At 38.5% G+C, this 26,616-nt stretch overlaps 1 long non-coding RNA gene across 3 annotated transcripts; it reads right to left on the bottom strand.

The window, feature by feature from the left end:
• Positions 1–2,082: 2,082 nt before the first annotated feature.
• On the bottom strand, positions 2,083–26,104 carry LOC148407619 (uncharacterized). 3 transcript variants are annotated; one of them, XR_015863586.1, is made up of 5 exons: positions 25,770–26,104; positions 22,353–22,550; positions 17,786–21,607; positions 12,445–12,619; positions 2,083–2,391 (listed from the first exon to the last, which is right to left on the bottom strand). It is a non-coding gene; the product is annotated as an uncharacterized LOC148407619 (long non-coding RNA). The 3 variants fall into 3 exon arrangements; XR_015863587.1 differs by lacking the exons at positions 2,083–2,391; positions 12,445–12,619 and having other exon boundaries at positions 17,326–20,964; positions 21,557–21,607; XR_015863585.1 differs by lacking the exons at positions 2,083–2,391; positions 12,445–12,619 and having other exon boundaries at positions 17,326–21,607.
• Between the last annotated feature and the right edge of the window lie 512 nt (positions 26,105–26,616).

Genomic DNA, 26,616 nt, shown 5'->3' with positions numbered 1-26,616 from the left:
ATTAAAATAAACTCAAATATTAACACTGCTTCATAACCTTGCCGATTCAAAGACGAGCACGTTGGTTTGTCCCAAACGCCCTGCACCCTCTTCCACTCCCAATGCATTGAAAACTATTAAAAACAATTAAAATATATTCACAAAAAACAAATAATGCATCTGAGAAACAGCATCTTAATTAAACCTTAGAAAAAAGTCTAACCATGTTGCATTTTTTCGGGGAGGGACTAAAGTACTGAACACACTTTCAATATTCAAACTCGAATAATCCAGAGATGACACAATCATTTATTAAAATGTTAATTAGTTAATAATTATTTAATAAGTACATTTAACTAGCCAGATTTTGACATTGTTTACTGTCTACTTGTTACACATCTGTTTTCCAACATCACCATCAAATACAGTACTTCTGCACACGTCCTTTGATTAAAGCTGGCCATATATGTATATTTTTTCTGCATTATTTCATTATTTTTGTTCCTATTTTGATATTCTACCACTGACATGTTGGTGATTTTTGTTTTTCTAGGCACACCTCATCAGTGATTGAGGATAGCTAGCTAACCCTGCTTTTCAAGCACTTGCTGTTTGAGCTGTTCACCCTCTCTTCCACTTTCGATCTCTTTGTTTACATTAATGAGCGCTAGACTAGCAAGACTATTGTGTATCAGTAACAATTGTTCTACTCTTGATACCAAATTACTAAATGGGCAGGAGCAAGAGGGCCCGCAGGTGGGAATAGGGCCCACCTATTACGACCAGTTTGGTGGGTATCTAGGATGCCAGGCAAGAAGTGCTTGACAGTGCCAGTCAGGTGGCTGTTCCAGACGCCAAATTAAAGTTGCTCAGCGTGGCCAGTCAGGTAGGCATCCAGGACGCAACACAGGAGCAAGAGCAGAAGAGCATGACCGTTCCGGAGTTGGGATTGTATGACGAAATCGTCGTGTGGCAGGATAGAAACCTATGGTAACTAGCAAATGCATGCAAAGCCCCAGTTAAAAACATCAACATTATATATATATATATATATATATATATATATATATATATATATATATATATATATATATATATATATATATATATATATATATATATATATATATTATTCATTATATAATTAGATAACAATTTAAATAATAAATAAACAATATAAAAATCCCGGACATAAATATCTAATTCTGACTACAATGTTATGGATTCATCTGAGCCCTTACCCCATGATACATTTTTGCATATTACGTAACAAACAAACAAACAGTGAGAACACATAACCATCCTGTTGAGAGTAATGACAGCGATGTATGTTTATAAGAGGCCATAATAGGCACAAAGTCATTGGTACAACATGTCGGTAGACAACCAGACAATGTGTTCAACAGGCGTGACTAAGTCCACACGAATCATCTGCAAATAGAATAAATCAAATGGGGTGTATTATATAAATTTCCTTTTGGGGGGATTTTAAAGCGGGAGTTAACTGACTTAGATAGACAGCTCCATCATTACCAAGCGAAACAGAACGTCTCACCTTCCCAGTCAAGTGGTCCAGTCAAAGCAGGACCAATGGGCAGTGGCGGCTAAGGGGTCCGGTCACAGTAGAAGAAGAACGGGTTGCCTGCCTGTCATGTCTGTCTTGTCAGCGCTTGCCAATCTCACTAACTATTCTCTCCCAGAGCCCAGGCTCGCCGTGCTTTCCACAGCAGCCTTTTCTACCAGTGCTGACAACCCACATGTAATTAAGGCCCATGAATGCAGCACTACCTATGAGTGGAGATGACAGCAAGAGGTACCTACAGCTCCTTTCCTTCCGTCTCCTCTGCACCGGTCAAGGAACTGTGCACGATGAAAATCCAAGGGTCAATTGTAGAAATTATTAACTCTAATTGGTTGTCTCAAATAGTGGGTTTGGTTGGGCATATAGGTATGGGGGTGGCTCTGCAGAAGAAATGAGAGTATGCACCCCCCCCCCCCCCCATACACACACACAAATACACTGCATAAACCACCATGACCTCCTCCTGTGCAAGAGCTAGACAACATTAAATGAAATAACGCTTCATACTCTTATTCACATGATTCAAGATTCAAGAGATTTATTGTCATATGTGTAATTGTACCACATAATGAAATTCTTATTCTGTTCACTTCCCCGAGCAGCTGACTGCATTCCACAATGAGCAATCAATAAATAGCAATAAACAACAAACAGAGACAATGGTGTTAATAATGTAGTGCAGAATATCATGTAATGCAACATTTTTTGGTGCAAGATATTGTTCATGCAGGCAGTAGGAGGCAGATTAGTTCGTGAGGGATTTGTTGAGAATCCGAATGGCTTGTGGGTAGAAGCTGTTTGCCAGTCTGGCAGTCCTGGCCGTCAGGCTCCTGTAGCGCAGAATTATAAATCATGTCCATTCACCTCACAAACATTTATATTTTTCTTTTTTAAATAAATTCTAATCACGTGGAGAATGACCCACATAATGTCACAATTGGAATGTGTTTTCACTAAATTGTGAGCTGTGCCATAAAACAAATGTCTGAAAACGGAATTGAATACATCAATAATTAAGTGAAAATCGACAATGGCGCAATGGAGTATCAATGTAGTCTCAACTGCAAAGATATCATGACGGGGAAGACTCTCCTTAAAATGAAGTTGAGGCTGCTTACGCTCTGCTGTACCCCGCTGAGGAAAGAGGGAGGAGCCTGCCATAGTGTATCAGGGGCGCAGTGTGAGGATGCTCGGTCAGTCGCAAACTATCAAATGATTACAGCAATTACTTATCAAGGATCTGTCACAGTCAATCACATCTGTTCCTAAGACAGGCGAGGGGGTGACCCAGACCTGCCTGCATCGGCCTTCACACAAAGAGTGTGTGAAATATGAGTGCTGGGAATGGTTTTGCTCGAATGATGGGTAATTGGATGGGTGGCTACTCTGAAATGTAGAAAAGGTGTGTCTCCATTTAGGTTTTGGTGTGTGCATTAAGCAATTGTAATATAGGACCCATTCATATGGAACTTTTTACTGTACAAATAATGTCCAGAAGGGCTTTTACTATCGCCTCCTTTCTCTCCATAGTTGCACTTGATGCCAAACTTGATCTTCAAATGAGTACCAAACCCAAAGTATCATTGTAGAAATCAATTCAATGAACACATGATTAATATTCTTATAATTGATGCAGTTTTTGAAACATTCCATGGGCTGGAGCATTGATGTTGATATTCAGGAAGTTCTAGATTTTAACATGAACTTGGTATGATGAATACAGGTCAAATGAAAACATTCTCAATTGATTTTTTAAAATTTTTCCTGTGGAATTGTGAGCGAGCCCATGATGGTTACTCCGAGTCAAGGAGTAAGGCTGCAGCTCATTCATGACCTTGAATAGGAGGAAGAGATGCCAATCGGACCCAAGCCAATCCAGGTAGAAATGTCATTTTATTCTTTTTTTTTTCTTTTTTTAAATAAAAAGCATTCCATTCAGTGCCATAATATCTACCACAAATTAATCATAAACAGATTACATAAATTAATCCCAGAATATATTTGAATATTAGTGTTTAGATTTAGTTGCTGATCCTTAATGCTTTCAGAGAACAATCTATAGAGTGATGAGTCAAAAATTGAACTTTTTGACAATTTTTTCATAGGTGGAGGGGGGGAGGGGGGCTTAAATCATTAAAGTACAAAATCTAACAAGGTAATTTCATCATATGAAACATAATAATCATAACAATAATTACCATAAAAATAAATACTGCTCATTAAATACTGTTCATTGTTCCCAAAGAGGTCCACCTTCTCCTGCCCAAGTCAGTATGACGCAATCTTGTTTGCTTTTTCCAGGCGAATGCACCAGCGATTTAATTGGAAACCAAACTCCCGATCAATATACTTTTGCTACTCTGATTGGCTGGCTTTGTGGCACATTCTCAGAACGTGTGTGCCAAGCTGAATGTGCAGAGAGGACAAAAAAAGTGAGACCAGCGCCTTGCTCAACGCTTCATGAAGCTTCGTGCTTTCTGCTTTATTTCTTTCAATGTTATATAATGTCATTTTTTTTCAACTAACATTAAAGTGTGACACGTAAAAATGCAAAAAAAAAAAATCATTTCCAATATTTTGCTGTTCAGCAAATCTCTGATGGTGCATAAGCAGAAAGACAAGTGGCGCTGTGCTTTTTGACCACAAAATGAAAATGTAACAGCATCAAAGTGGTCTGTCTCTTTTCAAATTAAAACTCTCAGACTAATTCCTCTTGTCTTCTTTAACCCATTCTATCCTTGGCACTATTAAATGCTGCGAATCTTGTCCAGTGTCCACATTCAATACATTGTTTTTTTATGGTCACAAATTCAACTTTTCCTGCTTGTTAGTCCGACAACCATAGTGCTTGTTGTGAAGCCAAAAAGCTCTGTGAAACAAAACCAATTGTAACTGATACAAACTGGTTAAAGCTAAAAATCGGAAGTCTGACACATCGTTTTCCCATGAGAGCCTTCAAGAATAAAGTGGAAAGACAAGTTGCTATTTAATTTTATTGGCACTTGAACAATTCTCATTTAAGCAAGAAAGAGGACGATAAGAGAACAAATTCACATTTGCGAATCTGTGTCTTGTTTGTCAAGTGGGCTAATCTGCCTTCGTCTTTTAAAGAAGCGATCACTAAGAATAGCAAACAGTGACAGTCTGCCAGAAACTGTGACTGGATGGGGCTCGGAAGATGTGCTCGAGGCACTTTTCCAGGCCCATCTCCAAACCTTACATCATCTATTATTCTTCATCTTATATTGATATGTATTTTTCCTCTTTATGGCTGTACAAATTCAAAAGGACAGATGCAGGAGGAGCAACGGAGAACAAAAGTGCTCCATTTTCATTTCCCCCATTTTCTGCAACCATTTTTTCTTTCACTGTCTATTTTAGTCCCATTGTTTCTGAGGTTGAACTCTGATACATTGTTTGTGATGTCTCCATGTAGTCTGACTGTCACCAGCTCCCAATGTCTACATTCTTGGTATTATTTCTGGCTGTCCGTACTCCATCTTGGGGCGCAACTGAGCCTCTTTCATTTTCTGTGTCATAATGCAATAGCACAAATTTCCCTGCGAGGCATCACACTATTGGAAAAGCGAATAACATATGTTGTGTCTCAAACTCACTCTTTTCCCCTTATGCCACTGGTGCAGATGACCAGCGAGTTTGCCAGTGCCAAAGGCTGCTGAGGAAGACGAGGAAACATGTCATATAGTGTAGATTATCAGTCAAGTCCCGCATGAGCCATGACATATTATGAATCCTCCCCATCAAAAGACAGAAGAGGAGCCATCATGCATTAAATTCAGAGTAGCACAGTATTATTGCCCATGTGGTTTATTGATATTGGAGGTGAATAGTCTATGCCGTGCCTTGAGGAACCTTCATAAAGATTAGCGTTTCCTTGGCATGTGTTCCAACTCTTAAAAAATTGACTGGTGTGCTTATTCTTCTTTTTTTTTTTTATTCTCCTGATTATGCTTCACTCAATTTGCATACTAATCCTACAAATACTATCGAGCCAATAAGTCATGACAGCAACTGCATGTGAGTAACACAAAAAAGAAAAAAAAAAGAAAAGCTGTTATGATACTGACCATCTTCATTACATTAACTTGAGTATACACCCACCACTGGACACCGTGTAAAACAGTGGTATATAAATGAGTAGTACTAGGCGATAAAATCGATATATCGATGTATTGTGATACAAAGTGACACAATATGCGTATTGCAATATGACGTTCTGTTTCCAGTAAAGCGCATATCCGTTTTGAAAGCGTTATTGTCATAATATTTCTTTTTTTTCATGTATTTTTGCAATATTTTGTGTTTTGTATCAATCCGCTCTAGAGTGGCTTTCGTATCATGATTTTTTTCATATTATGAATTGTGCTTTACATATATCATTCCAAGCGCTTCATAAACACGACATTAAATGTTACAATCTTCTACTTCTGTATTCCGGGGTTGGGGAGCAGAGTGTTTTTTTTTTTTTTTTATATATATTTCTGTAAATAATTTTCGTAATATGAAGAAAAAGTTGTATTTTTTTTTCACCAATGCGAGTGACATCACAGATCTGGTTTATGGTTGAAAAGCACTACCATCAGAATTTTATGCTGGCACGTGTGTCAAAGTGCTACCTGTTTATTCCTGCCACATGAGTGCCACCTGAAAGAGTATTCTCAAAAGGGCATGCTTGAAATGTGAAAAAAATGTGGACATGCTGCTTCTGTTTTTTGAAATAATTAATGTTTAATGTGTACTCATACATGTCAATGATGTGTGGCTTCTGAAAAATACTAAATAGAATGTATCTATTCTATTAATATGATAGTCTATTCTGTTAATTTAATAGTTTTCCAGTCGTTAATATATATGCCATATATATTTTTTTACTAACATTGCCCAAAATATCACAATACGTATCATGATACTCCTTTGCAATATATAGCCTATATATCTGACTTTACACACAAAACACATAATAGTCAGAACTATAAATTGGGCGGCATCACATTAAATATTGGTCATAATATTTTGGTTATTGTATCTATTTATCTATAAGGTCAGAATAATGTGAAAGTGCCTCTCAACACTACAACTCCACAAACAATATTGTGAAATTGTTATTTAAACCAGAAAGAAATACATGGGTTAACATGTGTCATTGACATGGATAAGGACCAGTGGGACTGCCAGGTGACTTCAGATGTATCGTCTCTCTTGATTGCAACATATGAAGGGGTGGCTATCAAAGCTAGAATAAGAGTGAGGGAGATGCAGCGGCAAGAGAGAGTAAGTTGGTGAGAAAGCTGAGTTCAGATGAGGCGAGAAAGATAGGGAGGGAGAGATGATGAAAAGAATGAGGAGCCACTAGATCCTCTGGGACTTCTCTCACTGCCAAATTAGCCCAATTAGTCAGAGTGGCCTCTGTTTGAAAGCACCTCACCGTACAGCAGCACCAGCGGTCATTCTTATTCATTTAAGCCACTGCTTTGACTCTCTTGAAGCCACCTGCATGCACGCACGCTTCTCTGCATGCAAGCAAGTTTGCGTTCATGTGTTTGGAGAGAATGGTTGAAAGGGCTCCCTTTCAAACCAATCCTCACCTCAGCAGTATGGTGCTTGCCTGTCCTTCTTGCAATAAATGTGTGAGAATTCTCTTCAATCCTCAGGTAAAATCCCTTTAAAGCTCACCATTCAATCTTTTCATCTTTCAGGATCTGAAGATCAAACTTCTGCACGGCTGAGAAAAGAGAATGTCAAAAGGCAAACTGCCCAAAGCACACTCTGTATGAAAACAATAATAAATATTCAGAATAATTGTTTCATCTGGCATGCCAGAACGTGTCCAGACTTTACCCCGTAGCGTGACATCATTCTGTCAAACTCAAATACAATGTCTGAAAAACAAGACACCTTAATGAGTGAATAACTTGGAACCTGTTAGCCACAGTCATCTTTAATTTCAGATTGGTAGAATTGCAAAAGGAGCTGGTGTGTCATCATCATGTCTTCACAGGATAAGGGAATGAGAGTGTGAATGAGAGCTACATGGCTAATTGGATGACCTTGTTGTTCGAACAAACACGATTTAAGCCACGTGAATGGCAAAAACCTTCATCTTTTTAATTTGAGCTCATCCGTGTTATGTTTCACCCTGGGCTATGACACACTTGGAAGTGTGTTTACCTGAGCCAACACGTTGTTAAGGCTAAGGGGCCCTCTACTGTATAGCAAATATGCACACTGTGCCACTTAGACACCCCTACCCAGGGAGCCAGTCTTTGCCTAAGGAAACAAGGGCTGCTTTGTGTGATGCAGAATACAAAGCTCAGTCCGCGTGTTGTGGAGCTGGGATGATATTCAGGACACTGATAAGATACTACAGGTATATTTTTTTTTCATGCAAAAAGCCTATTGGTTGTTTAAACCGACTTAGAAATTGTGGGGGTTAAATAAATAACACACTAAAAAACTTCAAGCATTCAATGGAACTATTCCAAGTCGTTTAATTAAATACAAACATAATTCTATTAGATGGTTTTATATATATATATATATATATATATATATATATATATATATATATATATATATATATATATATATATATATATATATATATATATATATATATATACACACACAGTTATGAGATTAATCTGTTCCGCGGTTGGGGGAATTCACCACATGGCGAATTCACCGTATGGTGGGCAATCCAAACCTATGTTAAATAGCTAATGCGTTTAGAACCCCGGGTAAAAACATCTAAATTATACATATATATTAAAAAAAGGTACAAAAATAGTATACTAAAGTATACTATAATATATAGTATATATAATATTATATATATATATATATATATATATATATATATATATATATATATATATATATATATATATATATATATATATATATATATAATAGTACATATAACATACATGTATACAACCAGAAAACTTCATAAGTAAAAATATAAGGATTAATTTACCTTTGAATGGCGCTTGTAATGCCCATATTCCCTCGTAAGGGTAGCCTAGGCTAGGCTAGCTTCGTATTTCCGAATTATGTCCAGCTTCGTATCCATATAAATCATCTTCTTACTTCTCTCTTTAACATCACTGGCAATCTTGGGACCCATGGCTAACCCTTCAACTTTGAATTAAGCAGTAAAATGCACTATAAATGCGGTTCTGTAAACACTCACAATCGAATAAAGCTTTACCGTTCCACCATTTTGAAACAAGTGAGGCCGACCAATAGCAGACCAGCATCTTGACGAGGAGATGCCGACCAGTAGCAGACCAGCATTGTAGTGATGCGTTGCACGGAAGCAGTTTGATGGCAATACTAAATAGGTGCAATTAATTAAAAACGCCAGCAGATGGAGGCATAGCAACACAAATGCAGCCAACCCCTTAGGGTCATGACAGTTGTTTTTGTCACAAAGCCAGAAAAATACCGCAAACAAGGCATGAAAAACTCAGTATTCCACATCGCAACATGAAAAAAACTTAAGCCAGGGACGCAGTAACACGGGGGTCTGTAAAATAAAATTTTATTTACATTTGAGTGACGTTGATTTGAGCTACTTGCTGCTCTAATCCCGAACAAGGGTAGCCCCAGTTACGGCATTCCTGGCTTATGTTTTTATCAGGTTACGAAGTGGAGTACAAAGTTTTTCTGTCCCTTCTTTACAGCATTTTTCTCTGCTGTGGTATCAACAACACAAAATTCAAACTTGGCAGTCAGTTCGCATGCGTACACATCTGCAAGTCACACTACACATGTCACTGCACACACACACACACACACACACACACACACGCACACACACACACACGCACACACGCACACACACACACACACACACACACACACACACACGTGTATATATATATATATATATATATATATATATATATATATATATATATATATACACACTATACACACACACATATAGTGGTGGAACATTCGTGTTTAATCTATAATAGTATAACAATATGTTATGTTACTCACCACCTGGCATTGTTTTAACAAAGACCTTTTCACTAAACCATGCTTGAGAAATATTTGTAGGGTAAGCTGACCCTAATAGGTTAGCGGGTTCAAGACACCACTTTCTCTCTTTATGGTTTTCACCTACGGGATGTCAAATTCTTCCACTCAACTGACTGATAAGCATGTTGAACAAAGAACTGTTTCTTTTGTGTATACAGGACTGGCTTTTGTCTTGTAGGTGTTCACTCCCTTGTGAGTGAATAGGAATCTTCACTTTTAAGTGTCTCTTCACACCGTCGTAGAGACAAACGGACTGCTTCAAATAAAGGAACCCTGAATACAAGACAATGTGATTTCCAGATTTTTATCTTTCCGACTAAATTCTAAAAATTCCACAACAAAAATAATTCTGGTAAGTTATTTGTCCTCTTCTGGTCTAATTCCTGTATTTTGGTAAATTTATTTACATTTTTTCCAAATAAATAAGTGAAGTTTTCAAAGTGAAATGAGGCAGGAGGTATAAAAACTAGGTTGGTGGGTTTTGCTCAACCTATTTCTAAAATTGTGAAATTGTGAGTGCGTTGTAGGAGTGCTCCTTGAACTGATTGACAGATTGACTGAATGAATAGGTCGCAGCCTGTGGGCTTTTGAAAGACACCATGAGGGAGCACGGGAGCCACACGGTAAGAGGTGTGGCTTCAGCCAACAAGACATTTCACTTCCTGGTTAGAAACGTCAGTACCAAAATCACCAATGTGCTTAAATGTAATTTATATGCATAGATTTAACTGAAAAGTTTAAATTATCATTATACGAGCGCATTAAAAAAACAATGCCATGATAAAACAAAAACACAAAGATAGTGTGTGTGTGCGTGTGTGTGCATGTGTATGCGTGTGCGTCGGGGTGGGGTGGGGGTGGGGTCCCTTTTGGCATCACCGTATTTGGCAGCAATCTAAATTGTTGCTCTCGGGCAGTGAAATCTGTTATTAATCTTGTGGCTGATTGCACCACAGTGCGTAAAGCCCAAAAGTAACAGTGGTGGAGCAATGCGATTTTGAATGACAGCTCATCTGAAGGTACTGCTTTTCATTAAAATAAATAAATAAGAGTGCTTACGTTGTTCATGTCAATCTGCTCAACACTCACTTTGATTTTCTCAAGGAATCTCCAAGAAGACCACCTCTGAACCTTTGCGCTTGTGTGTCAAGATACTCCAAGGGCTGCCTGGTGTTTTCTGATGCCCGCTGGCTAATTAGGCCCGCCGCATGGGTCTGATAAGAAGTTCACCAGCAATAAAAGATTGACCGAAGCCTACTGAGTAGACAAATTAGAAGGCAGGCTAGATGCCTCAATAGAGAGATTGAGATGGTAAGGGGCCAAAAGGGGCTGCAAGCACTTGATAAAGGGGTTCAAGACAACAGAAAGTCTGGTGTCATGCAAATAAGAAAAGTGTAGGCAAATCAACATCGACAAAGTTATTGATAAATGGCTACAGTCAAATGACATTCACTTGGGACGTTACTGAGAAGATGTGATTGCATTAAAAAGTGATTTACAAAGACATGGAAAGTATCTCAACAACTCTCTATACATCCAGCACATTTGATGCTTTTACTTTTTCATTTCCAAATGCAGATTCATCATAACTCATCTGAACAATTAAACATGTTTTTGTTTTTTGTTTTTTTTGGAGTGGAGAAGGGTGATTCGAATTATTGCTATTTGTAGGCAAGCATGGGAAGCACTTTGTACAGACATTGTAGGTAACTGTTTTGTTAGTTACAGAAAAAAAGTGATTAAAACTGGGAATTGTTTTCCAGTATTATTTTTTTAATGCACGGAGAGACAGCATATTTGAGTATCAGACTAGGTGGCCAGTCAAGGTTTCCCAGCGTGAAGTGACCATTTTTTTTTGTTTTTTGTATCCTGTTTATACTGTGACCCCTGACCCATCATCACTGTTCACAATATAGCTCAATTGACTGTTTGGTCATCCCATGTAGTGTTTTAGTTGGCCAACATGCAATGAGACAGTTTGCTGGATAAGTATTGGTCTAAGTGAACTGAAAATGTGAAAACGTGCAGCTCAATTATTTTTTTTAAACAATGGGCAGGTTAGAATAGAATAGAATAGAATAGAATTGAATTCCTTTATTGACATTGTATAGCTCATGTACAATGAAAATGGGAGCGCTGCTCTGATTGTATATTAAATAAATACTTTATGAACAATAAAAAGATTAAAAAACCCAGAACTGGATTTCAACATGATTTGGTTTAGTCTATCCATCAATTTTCCATAGCTGCTTATCCTCACTCGGGTTGCTGGCTCACTGATGCCTATCCCAGCCGTTTTAAGGTTCAACAATCATTCACACTCACAATCACACTTAAGGGCAGTTTAGAGTGTCCAATACACCTATCATGCATGTTTTTGGAATGTGGGAGGGGACCGGAGTGCCTGGAGAAGCCCCGCGAGTCCACGGGGAAAACAAGCAAACCCAATACAGGAAGCCTGGGGCAAGGTAGAATTGAACCTGGGACCCTTTAAGGTGTGGTGGTTTGAGACAGATGTGCCAACTAATCTGACACTGTGCCACCCGGTTTGGTCTAATCCACATCCCAAAACATGAATTTGGTTCAATGAATGTATATGTATATATGTGTTAGCTGGAATTACAATTATAAGACAGACCTGGCCATTAATTGACAGCGTCTGCTGCAGATATGACCATTATTGAGGATGCACTGCTAAGGTTATTTACTGAGCACTTTCACCAGACAAGATTCTTAGAGGTTAAATTCAGACTAGGTATTACCTCAGTGGTAAAATGTTGTAGTTTTTTGGGAACCCCATAAAAGTAACTTACCTGTTTGTGTCTGTGCGCATGAAAAAGTCTCAGTCAGAATTTATACTTCAACATGTGTCATATCGCTGTCCAGTGGAGGACTTGCTTCAGTTGAATCCCTGCAAGCCATATGATCGACATGACAGAAAGATTTAAAGCTGTTCTTCACTCTGGAATCTTTTGTCTGTCACATAGCCTGCGGATAGAAGCAGAAAAGACATTAGCCCCAACATCAGCCTCTTTGTGTTTTTGTGTGCGTGGCATGTATGAAGGTGATTTGCATTCATGAACCTTTTCGGGACACAGATCTGGTGCTAAAGTTATGTCATGGGGACCTCTTATAGTTTATGGACCATGAATCAGATCCCCATAAAGGTGTGCTGATCAGGGTAAAGACAATATTAATCTGGGGGCTATTGTTTAAGTTAAACTACATCTGTTAAAAAACATTTTGGAAAGAGTAGGCTGTGGTATGCAAGTTAAAACCCCATCATTATAACATACAGGAAAGTCGTAGCAAAAGGCATCCCGCTTCAAATTTGTAACAGTGATGCATTTTTTGGTAACAATTAAAAGACAGGTTTATTCAAGATACAATCAAATTGTATGATTCCAACAAATTCCAGAACAAATGCAATAAAGCAAGTTGTGTAACGACAGCGTTCGATGTCTTTTTTACCAACATGAGAGCATGCCCCTTCTAGTCCCACCAGCAAAGAGGATAACTAGTTGCGTAAGTTTAAAGAGAATAATAATGTTTTGAAAGGCATTTTCAGTAATCATGTACTCCAATGATGTAATGTAAATACAGTAATGTAATGTTTTGATCACTCCTCAATGTCATCATTCTCATGACGTGGATGCCACATGTAGGCCTACGTTGATGTTATATCAGTATGCAAGACGGACGGGCTAAAACCACAAATTTCCACTTTCCGCTCATTTAAGAGGGATGAGATATAAATCCATATCGTATATGAGACACCTAAAGATGAGTACGATGGTCGTTGCAATGCCAGTCTCCCTGTCCCATAATGCAAGAAATGCATATTTGGAGTAACTCATAAATAATGAGTAACTGGTGATGTGTTACATAACATTGTGAGAAAAAAAATAATAACAAAACTGTGTTGAACCATGAACATGTCATCAACAGTATTTTCTATATGTGGTCAAAAACATTTGAAATATAATCTCCACGATAACTATTTTTTGTGAGCGCTAGGCAACACCAGACGTCAAACAATCTTTTATTTGACACAATAATCTTAAATTTCCCATTACTTTAATTTGACATTAATGAACAACCATTGTGCACCTATGGAAAATTTAGTATGCCCAATTCACCTGCCATGCATGTTTTTGGAGTGTGTGAGAAAGCTGGATTGCCCAGAGGGAACCCACGCGGGCTCAGGGAGAACATGCAAACTCCAAACAGAAGGCTGGATTTGAACTCGGGTCTCTTTAAGACAGGCGTGCTATTCACTGCCCCACCAAGCCACGCACACACACACACACACACACCCACGCACACACACGCACTGACATGAACCCCGAAATGTAGCAGGACTGGAACTGAATCCAGATCTATGACCTGCATGCAAGTCAACACTTACTACAAAGGTGCAATGTAAAGACTATGGAACATTCTGAACCTCAGGGATGAATTGTTGTGTCTCCACACCACCACACAGGCTAATGCCTACCTATGTGCATGAACAAATGAAGCCAGCTGGGAAAGCTGTTGCTACACATTTGTCATTGGTTAAATAAATACATGTGCATATATTAAAAAAAATAAATAAAAGAAAAAACTAAAGAAAATAAAAATGAAGAAAAAAAATACACAAAAATTTTACACATTAGGCATGAAGCTTTTTGAAATTGGGGCAAAATGTTGTCTTAATATATGAATTTACAATTCAAATGTTTTTCCTCAGGGCTGCCCATTTAAGATTCTTTGGAATGATATATTTGTTGTATTTTTGTTCAGCATCAGCATTCAATGTCATTAGGTCCAGCATATAATGCTCAATGGCAATGGGAGAGCTCAAGTTTATCATCATTTACTTGGCAAAGAGTCATTAGTGGTGGGCCCTTGTTGGTCGACTTGCACATTAACATCACAACTGTGTTGCACCCTGCTCTGTATGTTATCCATCATACCACTTTTACATGGTAAACTCAAGGCGAGTAGAGGGCCATTAGCAGGCGCACTTGTGCTCGTCTTGCTTCATTGACAAGTGGATAAGTTTGAGCATGCATGTGGTAGAGTTGTAAGCAGATAAATGCATCGTTCATACATGGATATGCCTGTCAGAGATGTTTACATAGACAAAAAAAAAGCCAGGTTTGTCATGTAATGAGTGGATTCATCCATCTTGTTTTGAACCATGATAGGAGAATTTTTTTCTGGTCTTAAGTAAACATTAACAGTGAAGATTTTACACCTACCTATGGCGAGGCCACGCAAAGTCATCCATCATTTTTTGTGGAGCAAAAAGATGAAAAATGACATCCGTACGACCTTTTTGTATACTGCTTATGCTGTTACAGTTCATGAGAAGCCGAATATTATCTCATGTGCCTGAAAAAATATCGTTTTCGTAGGGTTAATTTGCAGAGACAAGTCTGAGGTGGGCAATTTGTCAGACATAGACGACCCTGTGGTGGATACTAAATATCAGGCCCCATGACAGAAGCCAAGCAGAAGTGATGAGGACAGTAGTGGGTGTGAGGACCTTAGTTCCACCGCCCATGGGACATAAACATTTCAGTTGACTTGAAGGATATCATTCAGATCATGACAATGTCAGATAACGCACTCCTAGGCTTCACTCTTGGGCAGAGCAGGACTCATCCAACATCTCAGAACAGATAACACCAGGACAAAGCCATCAATGAAATTCCAGGAAAAGATGTGGCGTACAATGAAGAGCATCTGCACAAACATCAAATATAGCCCAATTTGAGCTTTAGAGGGGAAAACTGTAGATGATAGAGATGGACCCCACTGAACCACTTTTGATAAAGATTACAGGAAGTTTATCTCTGATTGCTCTAATGTTGTGACTGGCTAGAAACAGAAGTACGGACCCACTCAACACATCAACTTATGAAATGTATGTCTTTTGGTGCTTGTATTCTGATTTCTTGTGATCTGTACCCTGCAGTCAAGATATACTGGACTAGAACCCTGAGATGTTATGCTATCACTGCAAAGTTTACACATAACGGATTATTCATAGTGGTCATTGATTATGGCATTCTTGACAATTTGAAAGAATAATACATATTGGAGGGTAAGGCCTTTTCTGAACTGCCTTCCGAAAGGTTTAAACTCAGAGGCACAGCTAGAATGTGTTTCTATTGATGAGCATATGAATACATGGGAGCTTGTCTCGGATGGTAATATCTGCCATGCAAACCAAACACAGTTGGCATAAAAAACTTAGGTTTTGCAAAGGTCATATTGCTCATAGAGACACAGTTGATGTTTGTGGTTTGGTTTTTGCACTCAGGGTAAATACTGTTGTCTTCAAGCACCAAATACCGAGCTTTGCAAATCATTACTAAGCTGTAAATTTATTTATTTTATTAAAATATAAAACGAATGTCCACATATGTTGACATGCATTTTCTCAAATGCATGTAAAAAGATATATAACGAGCCAGAAGAAATTAAAATTGCATGCAATTTTGGAGTCCAGGTCTTAGGAGGGTAATATATATATATATATATATATATATATATATATATATATATATATATATATATATATATATATATATATATATATATATATTTAGGTGTGTGTGTGAATTTGGAGCAGATTAATTGATTTGTTTTCAGCAGATTGATTTGTTTTCATGATTGAAAAATAAAAGGAAACAGCACATTGAGTTATTTTGTTTTATGATGATAAGAGTTAAACAAGATTAATCCATACAAAGTATGCAGTTCAACTTTTAGCTGGAAGTATATGATATGATATGATATGATATGATATGATATGATATGATCATATAATATGGTAATAAACCTTATGATAATGAACAAAGGTAACATTATGACAATGGATGTATTTTTATTTGATAAACAGGAAGGAAATGATGGAATAATTCTTTATATGTATCTGTGCCGCCAGGGCCAGCAAGGCCTTCTCTGCTGGCCTAATATAACCTGACATTACTATAACAATTATAATACCTATAATAAAAATCAATTTCACTTCAAATTCATTTTTACTAAAATGTTATTATATATAGTTTATATATTTTTTTTTTAAATAAAATTATTCTCTATATTCCGTTCTTTTCTTGCCATATTATATCCTGTGAAGGGAATCATATATTAGGTTGTTGTCATTATGTGCTTATTTCATTGTTACCCATTTATGCAATCCTAGTTCATTTTGACCCTGTCCTTAGATAGAGCTGTTGATGCACGAAAGTGTGAGCAGGGACCTTGGCCAAGCTCTCCGTGGTGCCCGGCTGGCTCTTTTGTTGTGTCTTGTAATCTGCTATGCTTTTGCTCAATAAAAGCCAGGAGGAGCGGCTGGGCAGTTGAATTAGCGTTGGAGAACCCACAAGTTCATTTGCCCAAGCTTTTTCCCTATGCCTGGCATAGAAAAGTCATTCTTGGCTGGTCTGAGTTACTCTTTTTGCTGTTTAGCAGCTAGGCTTGTCCTAGTCTTCTTTTAGAGATTTCTCTGACATATCCATTTGGTTATGATACTTCAAGCGCTGTAGTTTTATATTGGAGTTTTTAGCCAATTAGAATTCAGCTAACTTTTGTCGCCAGGCTGTATGAAATCTGCCTAGGGTTAGGGTTTGTCCGCCACTTCCAGCTCGTAAGTCAATTGCAGGGCACTCACAGAGAAAACCATTCAGAATCACGGACAAGTATTATATTATTTACTGATTATACATTGCCCAAAAATACAAGTTGGTAACATTTCATATTAGGTAACTTTCAACCATCAAAAAGCCATGCTACCCAAGTAGCTGCCTTGGCTAATGTTAGGTTGCATACAGTGCACACTGAACGTACAGATACATGTCGCATGCAGGTTTGTGCGGATTGTAGCTTTTTTCAGGGACTACTCTAGCCGAGAACGAGAATGTGAGGACGATGCATTTACTTGGTGCTACCACAGTTGGAGTTTATTTTAAAACATTGATAATATATTGATTAAAAACTATCATCCCATAAAAGAACTTTTGCTACTTTTGAAGTTCCACTTCATAAAACTTGAATCTCAGCTCCACTTTGGAGTTTCTTACCTCTGAGTTCTATCGTTTCACAAACACACATTGTTTTTGTTCACCCCCCCCACCTTGTTTCTACCCTATGTCTCGCCTGCTGCACTGCTTTTCCCACAATGGGTAATGTGAACAGACTTAGTCTCCCGGGTGTCGAGGCCCCCCTCTCAAGCCTCGCAGGCAAATGTGTGGCCACCGCTCGGATGGGAACAGCACACGCCGAGTCGGCCGCAATCTGGGGGGGCAAAGAACACAAAGAAGTGAAAGGATGATGATGGGTTCGGTCTTGGACTTGGAGGATGAAATCGCCCGCCGCATGCCGAGCACAGGCGAGCAGGAAGCGGGCCGCCCGGCCAAGGCAGAGTGTTCTTGACAGTGCTTTGTTTTGAATACGCAAGGACTTGACATATGCCTCAAATCATTTGCTCTCAACACGGCGCAGATCCACGCTCTTCTCTGATCGGAGACAGTGCCCTGCTGTCGACTGTGTGTCACCGCATGTGCGCCACATGTACCACTAATGTGTGTGTATATGTGTGTGCGGTTGTCAGTGCTCCGGTGTTTGCAGTGCAAGTATGTTTGTAAGTATGTTTAAGCTTGACGGGAAAAGTAAACACAACGTCCGATAGTGCTGTTTGCTGGCTTCACTGCTTGTCTGTCTTTACTGAGCGATCTTTCAGGATTGATACCCCCCCCTGGAGATTATTGATATACAAAAAATGCATAATTGGCTTCATCCCTTTTCTGTCTTTTGTTTCACTGGGTTTGATGACTAATCATTCAATTTGCCAGCAATTACATGTTAAAAATTGGTACCAAAATAGTATACTAAATGCTATGTATATATAATATACATGTAAACAATCAGAAAATATCATAATTAAAAAATATAGAAGGGATTTATTTACCTGGCACTTGTTATGCTCATATACCCTAGTAAGGGTAGCTTCATATTTTTTGATTATCTCCAGCTTCGTTTCCACATAAATCGTCCTCTTACTTCTCTGTTTAACATCACTAGCAATCTTGGGACCCATGGCTAACCCTTTCAAGTTTAAATTAAGCAGTAAAACACACTATAAATACGGTTTGGCAACCACTAACTGTAGTAACATAGCTGTAAAACAGGGTTCACTGTATATATATATATATATAATTATATATATATATATATATATATATATATATATATATATATATATATATATATATATATATATATATATATAGAGAGAGAGAGAGAGAGAGAGAGAGAGAGATAGATATAGATATATAGATATATATATTCTCATTTTGCATTTAATTCAATTGGGAATTTTGAGATGTAAAGTTTTGTTTTATTTAGTTTTGTATTCTTTTATGTGCTTAGTGATTTCCGCAATATGAAGGGGAAAAAACGTACAGAAGTGACCATATCTTGAGATTTCACTGTATTTGATAAATTACAATAGATATCGTCATGGTTTTTGTCGTATCTTTTTCATCAATGCGAATGATCATGAAACAGATCATTACGCATAAAATCACTGTCACTAGTATCCTGTGCTGGAACTTGTGGCAAAGTGCTACCTATGTATTCCTGCCACATGAGTGCCATCTGAATGAGTTGCATGGTTGAAAATAGTGTGATTCTATACAAAATATGATATACCTTTAACAACTGTATTTGGATGCTGATTATTATCTGGGATTAATAGGTTTAAATTTGTATCATTTTGACTTTAAATGATGAATTCTGTCAGCACTAAAATGAATACATTTTGAACAATACTTTCAGATAAAATATTTAGACAAAAATTACTTCTTACAAATAACTCAAATAAAATGACAAAACTCACAACGTAATATATTTTTCAGTTGTTCCTAAAATGTATCTTTTTTTTTTTACTTGATATTTTTATTTTAAAAAAATGGGTTCATAATTTTTCCTTTATCGACCACAACAATTTATTGATGAAAACATTACAATTGTTCAGTATTCCCTTTTTTCACTTGGGTTGTATGAAACATCATAACCCTATGAGTCCTGAACCATCATAATTAGATCATCAGGCAGCTCTGCAAGAGCTTCATAAATGGCCTGATCATTTGAATCAGGTGTGTTGCATAGAAAGACTTTGAAAACATGCATGACACAGACGATCATGGATTGGAGGTTGATGCTTCGGGAATAATACCACCAGTTTGTTTTTCCTTTACCTTGACCTGTTTTAGCATAAGGGAAAAAAAGCACTTGTTTCACAGATAAATTCTTTGTCACCAAATCTAGTTGTTTGGCTCAGTTTGTTTAGTGAAATCCAAATGATGTTTGAATGCTTATACCATCAAAAGATATGCAAAGAACGAGACATCTAATACTTCCACACTTCTTACAAAAATGAGTCACTGCCATCTCCACTTAAAAGCTCCCATGTCAATTAGGCTGCTGCTGTTTCCATATCTACATGGGAGCTGCACTGCATAATAATCGACATGCATTGCCTTAAAGCACATGGCTAATTAACACTGTCCCCTAACTCCTCTACCTAATTGTCCATGTGCAGCTGATCAGGCCTTTCATTCTTTTTTTTTCTTAACAAGGCACTTACTAAGATCATTGATTTGAGAAATGATCCAGTGGACAGTGCGAACACGAGATTTGACTGGGTAATATTTGGGGGATGGTCCGCGGGCAGTAGTAATTACAACTAATTTACTGTGAAGCCTATCCCAAGCTACATTTGATGGGGGTGTAACCTTAATGAGTTTTTATGGCTGCTCATTATTTATGTGATGGATAGAGGAAGAAAAGTGGCAAATAGAGTGTCTAAAAGACAAGTGACATTGAAGGTTAAAGGCATGATACAGGACCTTCAAAATTTCATGAAGACCTCCAGCTTGTCACAGCTTGCCACCCAGATATGGCCTCAATCAAACGACTACTTAACAAGTGAACGTAGCCTCTCACCACGAAGGTGCACTGTTTTGGCAGGAAGAATCTAGCGTTTGCTCTGCTTTGGGCTCCAATGAGTGGCAGCTGTCCAAGCTGCATAGTTCCTTGGTAAGGAGAGAATGTAATCTTGCTAACCTTAGTTATACTGGCTCTTGATCACGCCCCAGGTGACCATAGCGGGAGATAGAAAGATGCGTGAGTTAGCATATGGGCTGGAGAGCAGCTGGGGTTGGATGGTAAAAACTTAGACGTACGCGGATGCCCTCACGGATCCAGTCAGGTGGGAGTCAGCCTTTGCGCAGTTGGTAATCTTTCCTGGTCCAATGGGTATCCTTAGTGGGTAACTAGCATTAAAACTGTGTTTTAAAACATTAAAACGGTGATATGACCGAAAAACAATTATGAATAAAGATGACCAATTAACAAATTTCCACTCAATGATGACTGACCAAATCTTATAATTAAAAAAAAAATCAACATTACATGAAGTTAAATTTAACCGCTACAATATTAGACAGGTTTCTCCAATACATTTTGATTCCAGTGTGACAAAGTGACTTTACACCCACAAAAGACACATTTTACTGAGGTTATTGTTAGCCTGGTATGTTCAACAGTAATCAGTAGCAACACAACTGCGTCCGAATATCAGCATCAAAATGTGCAGTCATTTTTGTTGATTTTACTGTTTCTGAAGAGTAATAAGACTGCTCTCTTCAGGTCCATGACTTGGCGATTGAATGTGATTTCGGACTAATGTTGTGTTGTTAATATTTAGAGTCGGTCAGTCGAAGTTCAAGTCACTGTAATTTCAATATGCTCACCAGGTTTAACGGCATATTGTAGTGTCATATATATCTCAAGATTAAAGATTCAAATTGTTTGTTGTCATGTGCACAGTGTAGAAAAAAAATCACTGTACAATGAAATTCTTACTTTGCTGTCCACGCAAATGTCGTTAAGACAAAAAGAAAGGTCTGAACAAACCTAGGAGCACAAATAAAGCACAAATAAAACGGTTAAGTGGATAGGTTATATACAGATACAGGTCTGCATGATAGTGTGGATAATATAGTAGATAAATGTAATTGCATGCGTGCATGGTAAATGGTGTACAAAAGAAAGAGCAGCATAAATTGTGAAAAACAAAATTCAGAAATAAGGTCTAGGCCACAGCCGTCAAACTCCAGTCCTCGAGGGTTGGTGTCCTGCATGTTTTCAAACCTTCTCCATCAAACACACCTGATTCATATGATTAGGATAACTTTCAAGGTCTGCAGTGTTTGATAAAAAGCTAAGCATTTGAATCAGGTGTGTTGAGGAAAGAAAACTGGAAAACATGCAGGATGTTGGCTCTTGAGGACTGGAGTTCAACACCTATGGTCTAGGCGTAGTTACAGGCATATGAGATTTATGAGAGTGATATCTAGTGGCTGTTGAGGAGTCTGATGGCAGAGGGGAAGAAAGAGTCTGCTAAATTTTAGGCAAACAACTTGCTTTTTATGTGACTCAGTGATTGCTTGCAAAGCAAATGTCAATTTATGCTTCTGCAGTACTATTAAAGCTAATTAGTTTTATCTTCACTTACTTTCATGACTAACATATTCGTTTGCTGTTCTACTGTAATTTCATGATCCACAATAACATGCAGTACCAAAGAAAAACAACTGCACAAAGAAAATACTTGCCCCCCAAAATGCCCCTTACTTAATGAATTCATAGGTGATCCTACCATGTGGTGTGAATGGCATTCCGGTTGGATACCAGTTCAGAAGATATCAATCTTCTCTCTGCTCGTGTCATCTGCTTTACGGCTGTCTAATGACTTGGAACAAAGGCACCGCTCGTTTCTTAATGTTGGCCTACTGGGAACCATCCTTTCACACTAGGTTGTCCACTCATCAGTTCCAAAGGACAACCTTTCCTCCTCCTATTCAAAACATCATTAGATTATAATCTTCTTTGTTCTTTATTTGATCAGAAATAAGGGCACATTCAAGAGTATATTTCAGTGCCCTAAAGTACAATCCACACTAAAAATCCCAAACTTAATCTTCAGATCAATTTATTTTTTTATTGATGTTATGAATAACAATGCTTTGAAATGCAAGCACCTCTGCGGTCAACCAGAAGGAGGATTGTAACTTTGACCATTGCATTGTGCAGTCGGTTACTCACATCTGAGGAACCATCAGTTCCTCACTTAACTTTGATCTTGAACAACTCTGCAATCTGCTCTGTGTGTGAACTACTCACCTCCACATTACCTCTGGCCTTGCCTAACATCACCACTCAACTCTTTCTGCCTATCCCCTTAATCAGTGCTGCAGCACCGTTCCAGGATGCATTATTCCATTTAAACTTTAATCCTATTTACGGCCAATCCGTTGCCTTGCCCGTCCAGCCTAGGGCTATGAAACTATTCATCCAGTGGGCTTCATGTCACTCATTCCTTTCATAAAATGCCTGCATTGGGTTGTGTATGGGCATGCATGCATGTGCGTGTGTGTGTGTGTGTGTGAATGCGTGGGCGTGAGTGTGTGTGTTGTAGGTCTCGTGTGTGTTTAGGCATACTCTCTATTGATGAAAGCTGCTTAAGCAGGAAATGTATTGTTTGTACAATATGTTATTTCAGGGGATATCGTCTAAATTGTATCTGAAAGTATAATTGAGGGCGAGGCTACTACAATGTTCCTTCGTTTTTCGCGGTTAACAGGGATGGAAAATCCCCTACAACAAGTAAAGTCCACAAAGTAGGACCCCCAATCCCCAAGAATCTTCTATCATGCATGTGTATGTGGTTATCAGAACTTTTAAAATGTGAAAAGTATTTATACATTCAAGGGGGTTGGGCAACAGCCAAGCTGTGAAACTACCCTCCTCAACCCCCCTTGTTCCATTTGAATTGCGAGGGAGAGCAGTACAACCATACGAGAAAGTTCACTTAAAACAGTTTATTGGTTGGTCGCCGTTTGACCAACCCTAAAGCTAAAAGTCAAGTGTAAACTCTGCTTCACTGTGATTATATTTGGTCAGCTACAAGCTCTATTCTAGGTCGACGTCCGAGGAGTGCCCGTGGCAAGTGCTTTTTGAGTCAAATCGTCTGTTTGACATGCAGGAAACCTTCACAGCATGGCTCTCCGCAATATAGCTGTTTTATGATTAAAAAAAAAACAAAAAACAAGTGTAAATTGTCGAGGGAACACAATACTGTATACCTTTGGAGTCTTTCCTTCAGCAACCTTCAAAGTGAAAATGTTTTGAAAAAAAAAAAGACAACACATAGAAAATATGCAGTATATGCTGACTGTCAATTTTCACCTACAATTTTCATTACCGCTTTTTCTCATTAAGGCCACATGTGAGGTTGTGTGTAACCCAACTGATAGGGCAAGAGGTGGTGTACACCTTGTTCTGATTCCCATTCTATCACAGGCTGCACCTTCAAATTCTAATGAGCTACAATCCATGCGTTGCCTCAAATGATGATCCTTGGTTTATAGCGAGTTACAGAGTATAATGAGCATGTATGTTATTTTTGTTGCGTTGGATTGTATTGTTAGGTGTTTATTAAATTGATTTTATAGAGATATTGTCAACAAGAGACAAAAGACAACTAAATTGGGTCACTTGAGTGAAAAACATAACTACATCTTTGAGGGCGGTTCACCATGTACCCTGCATGATCAGTAGAAAAGACAAGAAGCAGCATAAAAGCTGTGGCCACTAACTATACTGTTCTCCCCTTTTTGTTCTTTTTGTTGTATTTAACATGGCACCTCACACCGATTAGTCTGGAACAGCGAGGTTTAAAGGCCACAGTCTTTTGATGTATGGGAATAAAGGTATAAGTGTGATTCAGCCAGACAAGGCAAGATAAGGGATAGGGTGAGATAAATTGAAAAGATTATTGGCCAACTGTGTCATTAAAAAGTAGGAGCTACATGAGCTCGCCTTTATACGGAACTTGATGAGAGAAGAGAGAGAAAGCTTGATGCCAAGCTTTGCTGTTTTAAGTTTGGATCTTCTCTTGCACTTCCTGCTGTTTCAACATGCACTTGACCTTGAGGCACAATCGTCAATGTCAAAGATCAGCTTGAAGTCTCGTTGCTGTATCCTCATTGCATGAAACTTCTAATGTAAGCTACATGGAGACCAAGAACACACTAAACAAATAAAAAAAAGTTAAAATTGAAACACAATCATACCTGAAGACAGTGGAAGGTTTATGTCTTCCTCATCTGAGTCACTGTGATTGACTTAACTCAAGAAAATTTCCAATGCCTGTTGAGCATTGAGTCTTCCCTGCATTTTGGTTCTTTAGGGGTTTGCACACCACAGAATTCTTGAGAATTCCCAATAGTAATGCAATCTCCATCCAACAGGCCATTTCAATAGGTCATTTTGCATGTGTTTACACCTGGTTGCAAATGCGAACAAGTTGTCTGCTTGCTACATGAACAACCCCCAACAATCTTGTTTTTATGACTCTTAGTGAGTCACAGTTAGTCGCAAGCAAGGGAAATCTGTATTTGTACAAACGTATGGAATGATATTGTGAATCATTATAGCATCATACAAAGGCAACCTCATCTGAACAACCTAAACAATCTGTACATACCTGTAGCATAGACATATCTATCGTCACATATACTTGTATTGTATCATAGTTATAGCCCGTTATACTGTAGTTTTACATACCTGTGCCATAGTCATTTATATGATTTATACTTGCACCTCCATGCCCTCCTCCTATAGCCATATATATAGTCTATACTTTGCACTATTATACTGCTAAATACCCATACTGTATCATAGTCATAGCCTGCTATAGTTTGTACATATCTGTACAACAGTCACTTAGATCGGTGGTCCCCAACCTTTCGATCACTACGGACCGGTCAACGCCTTGGGGGGGGGGGGGGGGGGGGGGGGGGGGGTGCTGGCTGCTCTAAAAGCCACATCGCCACATCATCCTTCTCACTATGTATGTAACAGCGGCCAGAGGCGGCGCCAAAAGTTTTCAATGTCGCAATCTTGCAGTGGCCAAGACTGTGCTAAATATTGTGCTGACAATGCTGCGCTATTGTTAGCTTAGCACAGTAACTACGGTTCAACAGCTGTTAAGTGAAGCAAACGCTGCACATACCTGTTGTCCCAAGTTCTCGCTTCCGCCTTTCTACAAGCCAGGTGAGTGCTCTTGCTTGGCTCTGTTTTGTATTGAAAGCTCAGCTGGCCGTGTTGGATCGCTCCTGGTGACCGCAAAGCGGCTGTCATGATCCATTCCTGCTCCCTGCATGAGCCGTTGAATGTTCCCGAATTTGATTGGCTGTCGCGACGTGAAACACGGAAAAAGTAAAAAAACATAACTTTATATTTCGCTTCCCATGACTGTGCACGGCCATTCGCGTCGCTCCATTCGCGTCCATCGCGTTGCCCGACGTGCATTCGCAACCAGTCACGCGAACTCCATTGACTACAATACAAAACTCTCCGCTTTTTCGCCTCGTTCGCGTTCGGTATGCGTGTACCATTAAACTAAATCATCTCCAAAACATTATTTCGGATGCAGCCCACGCGGCCCGGTACCAGTTGATCCACTGACCGGTTGGGGACCACTGACTTAGGTAATTTATACTTTGCACATCGATGTCCTTCCGACCATAGTCATATATAGTTTATACTTGCACTACTCGTACTGTATCATAGTCATAGCCGGTTATAGGCTGTACATATCTGTTCCAACTATACTTTTATATTCTGTTATCTCCTGTTGTACCTAAGTATTTATATGGTGCTAAGCACTTCTGGTTAGATGCTAACTGCATTTTGTTGCCTTGTACCTGTGACTTGTGCAATAAAATAAAGTTGAATCTAATCTAATGTAATCTAAACATAACCTTAAACAAAAGTCACTAAAAGATTATTTTTATTGAATCTGCATCAATGCTATTTATGGATGTTTATGTTGACATATTGTGATCTGACACACCCAT

The sequence above is a fragment of the Hippichthys cyanospilos genome, chromosome 19 (assembly GCF_059441005.1).
Source record: "Hippichthys cyanospilos isolate Australia breed blue-spotted pipefish chromosome 19, RoL_Hcya_1.0, whole genome shotgun sequence".
In the NCBI taxonomy this organism is placed as follows: Eukaryota; Metazoa; Chordata; class Actinopteri; order Syngnathiformes; family Syngnathidae; genus Hippichthys; species Hippichthys cyanospilos.
Note: the sequence above shows the minus strand (reverse complement) of the source record. Positions and strands in the feature narration are given on the sequence as shown.